Here is an 8,542-nt window from a genome sequence, read left to right on the forward strand (position 1 = left end):
TGCCGGAGTATTTGATAGATGGACTGTAATGTTCAGTCCATATTTTGTGTTCACCTTAAGAGTCGCTGTCATTTTCCAGAAGGAGGTGGGATTCAGGTCCCAGAGCTTCACCAAAGCGAGATCTTTCAATTCACCCACGGCGTCGATCTTGACAAACTGCATGATGTTCCCCGTTGATCAAGTTTAGAATAAAGACCATTGACGTAACTTCACTAACGAGCTGTATAATCAATATTCCTAACGTAATCAAAGCCTCATGTCGCCTTACTTGGGAAAATGGCAAGTATTTACGAATCCTCGCACCTTTTGAAAACCACTTGTCAAAAGGGTCGTTCGGATATGTAAACAGATAATCGACTCTGGATTATTTCAATTCCAGCGAGCCATGTCATTAATATCAGCGACATGTTAGTAGTCTTATGTGGGGTTAGGAGGCCCGCCAAGAGTGTAGGTTCTAACACGCGTAGTGGCGCCAGGACGGGTAGGAGGTGTATTTCACCAGGTCCCGACACCCGTTTTTGGGAGGTGGGGAAAGGGCGGCTGCGAGGGGAAATATGTGAACTGCCTACCCATCCACGGACTCATCAAATAAACAACTGATTTTTAACTCCCAATCAACTAATTGATCGATCCATCAATTACTTGATGATTCGACGATTCATCAATCACACCGGGAATTAAAGACGCGAATCAAAACCGCGAATGAAAAACGCTAACCGCATATTAACCCCTGATCCGCGATCGCACCACCACTACTACTACTACTACCTATTATTCACCCCATCCAATTCATTAACTGTTTCATTTAATCTACAACCCCCCCACCCAACACCATACCCATTCACCCATTCAGGTGAACAACTGATTTTTATCTGTCAATGAACAAAATCAATCAATCAATTCATTAATTAATTAATCAAACCGCTAATCAAAAACACAATTATCGATAAATAAAACTGCAAATGAAACCACCACCCGCGCACCTACTTTAACATGACCCCCCTAGTACTAGTCAACGTACTCTTTCACGAGCCCCAAATCGTTGATCTAGAACCCGCATTACATATCTACTTTTACCAAAGCGATCAACTAGGTAGTTTTCCTCAACTAAATGGGATGCTGGAAAATGCTACATAACAATTTTTTCCTTTTTGTTTTGTATGAAGATTAATAATTCCGGCTTCAACTATAGCAATGTGCAATTTTTAATGGATTTACGTACTTTATGGATGTACGTAAGCATGTCGATGAGCGATTCTTTTTTCATTACAATTAAAAAAAAATATTGTTGAAAGTGATCTACGTTGTAACCTTCGGGGTAAATATTATTCAACATATTTTTACCGAGAAAACGATACAAAAATAACAACTGCAATCAATTACGGAGGGCCTGAAGTAAGGAAAAGGTTTCCCCATTGAGACCCGGGGTGATTTCAATACAAACAATAAAAGTATGAATTTTTCTTTCGTTTTTCCACAACTGACTCACAAATGGATAAATTCTTGTTTTACTTAATTGCTTAGGAGAAGGATAACCATAGCCCCTGGCCACACGCCAAAGAGAGGATTCTTGTATAATAAAATGAAAAGTTAGAATGTCTATTTTTGAAAGGGCAAAAAGACCCTATGATGTCGATTAGCACATGATTAATTACTGCACAGAAATATAAGAAAATGGTATGTCTCACGCAAGGGAGATTTTCTTGGGGGAGCACATGGGGCTCGCGAGTGTTGCCGGCATTCTTTCGATGAAAGTATTGTGAGCTGAAGGGGAGGTGGAGGATATATAATGGAATCAATTTCGCGAAGATAGTAATAAGGCAATTATTATTATTCTAAACGTGTTTGTATATTTGGAAAGTGAAAAGAGGGCGGGGGTCCAAAAATATCCCTCATCAGAGTGTACGCCTGAAAATATACCGTTCGTAATTAATTCGGTGAATTGAAACGTGTGGATCATTCATTGCTTAGTTATTGGTAGATTTATCACCTTGAGGAACAGATGCAAAAAGTCAATATTCAAAATTGTATGTTTTCAAATTTTAATGAAATTGTAATTTTCAATCGGGAAATACGAGTTCAAATTGGAAATGGGAATTCCTGCTTTGAAATGTTCAATTGCATCTTCATTGTTGATACATCAAAGTACATCCGAAAATTTGAAGGTAGTTTGAGGTAAGTGGTATGATAGAAACAAAAAGTGTATACATAATTTTTAATATTCGCAGTTCAAAACACAAAACCGCAATAAAATAAGTCAAAAGTTTGAAGGGTCCAGAAAAAGTTTTTAACATAATTACAGGCAGCAAATTCAATAGTGGAAACATCAAGAATTCGAATGAGGTGCCCAATCTGCGTGGCCAAATATAAAAACGTCCAAAATAAGAGTTAGCAGAAAACTCAGAGTTATAAATTAATGAAAAATAGAGTAAGTTTTAAACAGTAACACACCCAGTTTCTTCATGCCACAATCCCACAATTTCATCTATTCTTTGAAACTTTGTATAACAAATATCGACTTTTCGAATACTTTTCTTCATTTACTTTTTATGTTTGGATCAATTATTCTCGATTTTTGCAGTTCCTTTATACATGTCTCGAAATATTGAAATTACTCGATAATATTAGATAGCTTTTTAATAATTTGTAGGAATTTCTGACTAATTAACCTTCAAGGACAGGGCACAGAAGTAAGTAGTCTGTCATATCAATTATTGCCCGTTTGAGACAATTTAATTAGAGACGAACGAGCTATTGAATGAAAATCGGTGAAGCCTTCTAATCAATAATACATTACCCTTTTGTAGTCTCTTAAAAAACAGTAATGCACTCGCAACAAACTGTCATTCTTAGCTTCTACACAGATGAAGAATTCATTGAGACTCATGAAACAATATCTCAAATAAACAATTGAGCTGATCATATAGCTCGAAAATTCCAATTGTCTTCCATTGACCGCATGGCATATTGACTCCATTCCTATCGTTTTTCTTACGGTCTGGTGGTAAAGTTGGAAAAAAAAGGGAGATATTCAAGATATCCTGCCGCGCCTGCGTTCCCGTCATTGGAACAGCGTCGACGCAACTCCAGAGCATCGGTTAATGGAGAACATCGGAGCACTCTACTAGTCTAGTTTTGATCGAACGATCACATACGGTACAACGGTACGACATGACCATGCTGTCGTGCCCTGCGTTTTTTAAAGTACCACAGGTAATCAGCTAGTGTTAACTAATAGCCTTTGTTATGAATGAATTATTCGCAATCATGTTGACTGTGAGAAATATAAATTTTTGTGCCATTCTTATAGAAAACGGAATACTGAAAGGATTGAGAACTTCACGAGAGGTATGGTAATGTTTCTGTTGCCAAACCCAGCAGGCGAATCCTTTCCCAAAAGAAACAATCAAAGCTAAATTACCTGAGTCCCTGAAGAAATAGACCACAGAAAAAAATAGACCCATGTTAAACTTCGTATGGTTCATTAATTTGGGTGGGTTTTAACATGTTTTGGATGTGTGGACTATTTTTTCCACTCTTTTTTCTTCCTACCGAATTTCTGAGGTTTCTATAAGAGTGAGGAAAAATGTGTCATATTTTATATTCCGTTAATTCATGTTTCACTCCGAAATTAGGCACTATTCTCTGCATATTCATTTATGTTTCCCATATTTGATAACTTTTACTTAATGTTTCTACGGTCAATTATTGAGGGTTTTCTCTGATAACGCGAACCAATGAACTACTAGAGTATGCTTCAGTTTTTGTTGCTTCTTCATTGTTAATTTGTTATATCATTATCATTTTTTATTTGGACAATGAAATTAAAATTTTTTCCGTGTTAATGGCTATGGTAACTATAAGAAACTGTACCTTTGCGTAAGCCTCCTGGAATTATTCTATTTCCATCCTAGCAGTAGGAGTGAAATGGGTATTGCGTAATAAGGAAGAAAAGGAAAGAAACCTGCAAAAAAATCGAAGATACCACCGCGATATCTATAGCTACATAACCAGGAGGCTGAAGCAGAGATACGAATTATCGATTATTGCAAATCGCTTTAAAAATAACCAATCTCCTAGTACAACCACTGTACGCGAAAGCCACCTTCGGAATTTTTTTTTCTAAAAAATATAGTGTGGCCGAAGAATGGAAAATTGTCTTCCATTTTCTCGATTTTTCCACTTCGTAATTTTGTTCGTCAATTCGTTCATTCCTGAACGAATCAGAAAGAAATGAACTATAATAGATATAATTACGGATAACAGTAATAGTTTAATCCGATCTTTGTCAATTTTTTATGGTTCGGAGGTTGCATATTAGTTATTTTCGACAAAAAATGAAGATTGCATATCATCATTTTTGTCTTGAAATTTGTGTATTTATGAAATTAGTTCCTCATTCTTTTGAACGTGTGGGAAATGAAAATAAAATTTTTTCATCAATCAAAAATATCTGAATATTTGAAAAATTTTTATTTTTTTTCTGCTCCAACGTTTACCAGTTCAAACTGCGAAGGAAAGAAATTACCTAGTTTTTAATTTCATACTTCGTTAATGAGTGCATGCTATATGCGTTCCGTCAATAAATCAGATTAAGTTCAAGGCTATTTCACAATTGTGGCCAATGTTTAGTTTCTATTTTCAATCATAATTCGTCGATTAATTTTGAGAAATAAGTTTATTCAATCGAACATTATTCCAAAAAAAATGTTTCGCAGTCATTTATTGTTGAATTACAAACAAACCGATGATGGCATTCTAGACTTATATTCGAAGGTTATTTTGATTTTGAAGAAGTTGTTGAGCATAATACTTTCCTTGTTGAATACATGAAAAAAAAAGTACTTTGTTGTCCACAATATGGTCACTGTATAAGCGAAAGCGTATTCCTCCGGCACGCAGCCCCTCATGTGAAGTATGTGATTTTGAATGTATGACAAAGATAACGAATGGAATTGACCTAAAAATTTTATTCTACTGAAGGCGTAAAAATCATATTTTCTTTTCCAAAACGGAAGAACTTCGCTGGACTGCTATATTTATGCTTCTAATGGAGATTTCGACAAGTTATTCACGGATTCCTGTTTTCACGGATCTTCATAGAAATACATCACATCATCGACGTGAATAAATATAAGAAAGCAAAATTTTTCTACCGATAGCCAATAGAATAGAATAAACCATTCGAGGTCACGAAGAATGGGCAAGAGGATCGGCAATTTCCTTATTTGATAATTTTGTCAAATTTTTGCTCTGTAGAGGAAATACTACGCGTTGGAATAATCCTCGTCAAACTATCGCGCCAATTTTGATCATAGATTTTTCATTGCTTCATTCAAACTTTCAATTCATGGTGAAAATTTATTAACTGAGGGGACGGTTGAAAGAATTGTTCCTCGAATACCACACGAGCCTCAAATTTATCAAGCATTTTCCTCGGTCTGCATACAAATGAGTTCGTCAGGTTATTTAGAACAAAACACTGACGTTTAGCCCTCGTGAAATTATAAACTGAAAGCCTTCGTTTCTTCATTTGTCTGAAAGGAATCTGTCGAAAATATACAATAGCTTTGAACCTCCTTATGTTATTCCAAGTGATAGAAAATCTCGGAATGGCCAAAACTGCTTAATTCGAATCTAAGTGCCAATAGAAAATTGACAATAAAAATATCATTCCGATCAATTCGTTGTCCTTTTTTCTGAGATGCAGTTGTACCCTGCCTGGGGGATCCGTACATTTCCTATAGGTTCTAGGCTCGAAGGAATAAATTCCACCAATAGTTTATAGCTACTTAAATAAGAAAGTTTATTCATTTAACTATATCATGTGATTAATTACAATGATTAGGACTAACAGACGCCAAAGTTCAATTGGGATGTATCGATACCCAAACAGTGTCTTAACTACATAGTTGATTATATTTCGTCACTTGATCAGCATAATGCAGTTAAGCTGGCAAGTGTCATGCTAATAATACTGTACGTCCAAATATTCAACAATTGACCAAATCTAAAGTATAATATTCCTCCTTCTTTAAAATAAAATTTTTATCACAATCACAAATTTTATCAAACAAAATCAGCATTTCCATTCAAACATTCAAGTTTTCCCAACAAAATTTAACAAATTTGAAATGCTACTACTGGTAATTAACAATTTTCACTACTTCCAGTTGACTCACGTGATTTTTCAGCAATTGATTTGTCTGTCAATGAAAAAATCCTTTGATTTTCTGATATTCTCAGTCTTCTCTTCAGCCTGCGACAATTTCAAATATCATGTCTTCAATATTTACACTATTCGAAAACAGTTCCAAACTGCATTGCTGATGCAATAATGAAATTTCCCCTCTTCTATGAAAAAAATGATTTTCATAAGAAGGACTGCGATATATACAAGGGATCTGAATTGAAAAAGTGGCTAGGAGCCGGATCGGTCAGTTGGGTCAGCAGTCGATACATAATAGGAAGATCCAAGGCTCAAATTTGGAGCTCGACTATCTATTTTTTCAGTAAGTTTTTCTTGTAAAATTATATCGAAAATGATCCTGTTTCACTCCCAACATAATCCATAATGTAATCTCTTGCAACGATTTCCTGTGATTTCACATGGTGTGGCACACTATAAAAACTTCCCCTCTTCTATGAAATCAGGTAATAAGGGAAAGAGGATAATCCTCGACATTATTCGACACAAAAAATTTACTGCAGAAATGGATAGTCCAGAATGAGATTTGAACCCGGGGCTTTCACAATTATGCATCGGGTGCTCTCCCAACAGGGCTATCCACCTCGCAGTCACTTTTTCATAGTCGATTCCTTTCATAGATCGTTTTTCATAGAAGAGGGGAAGTATTTATGGCATTCTTCATCTTGTGACGCCGCAGAAAATCGTTGGAAAGGATTGTGGCTTATGTAGAATGTGAAATAGGATAATTCCCCATATAATTCTAGAAGGAAAATTTACTGAAAAAATGGATCGTCCAGACCAGAGTTTGAATTCTGAACGTGTATACTTCGGGTGCTTTCCCAATTGAGCTATTCAACTCGTAGCCAATTTTTTATAAAGGGTTTTTCCGAAATATCTCCCAAACCGAACAAGGTATTCAGTTTTTTTTTAATTCCCTTCTTTTCATCGTGATTGACTCTATTAGAAGCACTCCGAAATCGGAAAGTGATCAGTGGAAGAAATGATAGTTATCTCTCTTCAAATTTTTGAAAAAAAATTGTTGCTCTCCCTCTGTTATCAACTGAAAATTTGGATGAGTTTGTCCATTTATCACTGCAGCAGATGGTGTTGAAAATTAGCATAACTGAATAATTAGTTTTGCAAGTATTCATTTTTCAGTATAAAACGATTATACGGAGTATATAAAAATTGACGAGATCCAATTCGTTTTTTTTTTCGTATGAAAATTTTCGTATGATGTTCTATAGCAGGGATAGTCGTGCTCCCGACCTTTATTAGTGTAAAATCACAAAAAAATTTTGTGAAAAAATGGCGCCAAGTTGACGTGAATCTGATAGCCTCCAGGACAGAAACATGGGACAATTACTGAGTAGTTGAAATTCCACAGTAGGCGAACTGATTATGATATAATCTTATTTTTGAAAAACCATGGAAATATTAAAAAATGCCAAGTTTATGCTGACAGCGTCAACTAGGACAATTTTCCACAGTTTTAGTTCCGATTGGAAAATCGATTATTGTTAATAAAGGCTTTTGTCATTCCGGCTGTAAGACAGTGTTTTACGGCTGCGTCGCTTTGCTTAGCGTCCACGAAACGCTGACTACGGCTGTTATGACAAAAAATAGTGAGCGTCATACGGCCAATTACAGCTGCGTCACTTTGCTTCGCGTCCACGAAACGCTGACTACGGCTGTTATGACAAAAAATAGTGGGCGTCATACGGCCAAAAAAAATTGGTCGACCAATATGATTGTTGCAAACGTCATCTTCGCTAGAAAAGTTTTTTTCGACCTAATGACAAAACTGACTTTTTCAAACCCCGTCCATAGGAAATTGATTCGGAAAAAAGTCAACTTGGCGCGCCGGGCGGTTCGATAATGAACATACTTCGTAGCAAGTGAATGATTGACACAGCTAGAGTTTGCACGCTAATTGACGAAACGCCAAAACTAGTGAGATTTGATTCAACTTATCATATCACAATTGGATTCCCTATACCTGACGTGTACGTAACCTATTCACCAATGAACGTCAAATAGCATATCGGCATGAGGAGAGTGGGTACCCGTCAGTGTGATGGCGCGTTCATAAGCGACGCATGGTGGCAAACTCACATTATTAGACAACGGCAAAGTGTGGGGGACGAAGATCATCAGTGAATAGTTTAGAATGAGATGTAGTGCTTATACATGATAAGATGTCCGTAACGACTAAAGTAATTACGTAATTATCAATCGATGCATTCAATCAATAATCCACTTACGAATGTATGACTTGCTAGGGAAATGCTAAAATATACTTGTAATCTTTTACTATGTTCCCGGCACCGTAATGATACTCAGTGAATTGAC

The 8,542-nt window shown here is 36.2% G+C and overlaps 1 long non-coding RNA gene across 1 annotated transcript in view; it reads left to right on the plus strand.

Annotated features, from left to right (window-relative positions):
- Positions 1–3,144: 3,144 nt before the first annotated feature.
- LOC105272472 (uncharacterized) overlaps positions 3,145–8,542 on the plus strand; it is a 51,429-nt gene continuing 46,031 nt past the window's right edge. Inside the window, exons 1-2 of the long non-coding RNA XR_892770.1 lie at positions 3,145–3,213; positions 3,311–3,348. This is a non-coding gene — a long non-coding RNA (uncharacterized lncRNA). The remainder of the gene's footprint in view (positions 3,214–3,310; positions 3,349–8,542) is intronic.

Source organism: Fopius arisanus, unplaced genomic scaffold (assembly GCF_000806365.1).
Source record: "Fopius arisanus strain USDA-PBARC FA_bdor unplaced genomic scaffold, ASM80636v1 scaffold00184, whole genome shotgun sequence".
Classification (NCBI taxonomy): Eukaryota; Metazoa; Arthropoda; class Insecta; order Hymenoptera; family Braconidae; genus Fopius; species Fopius arisanus.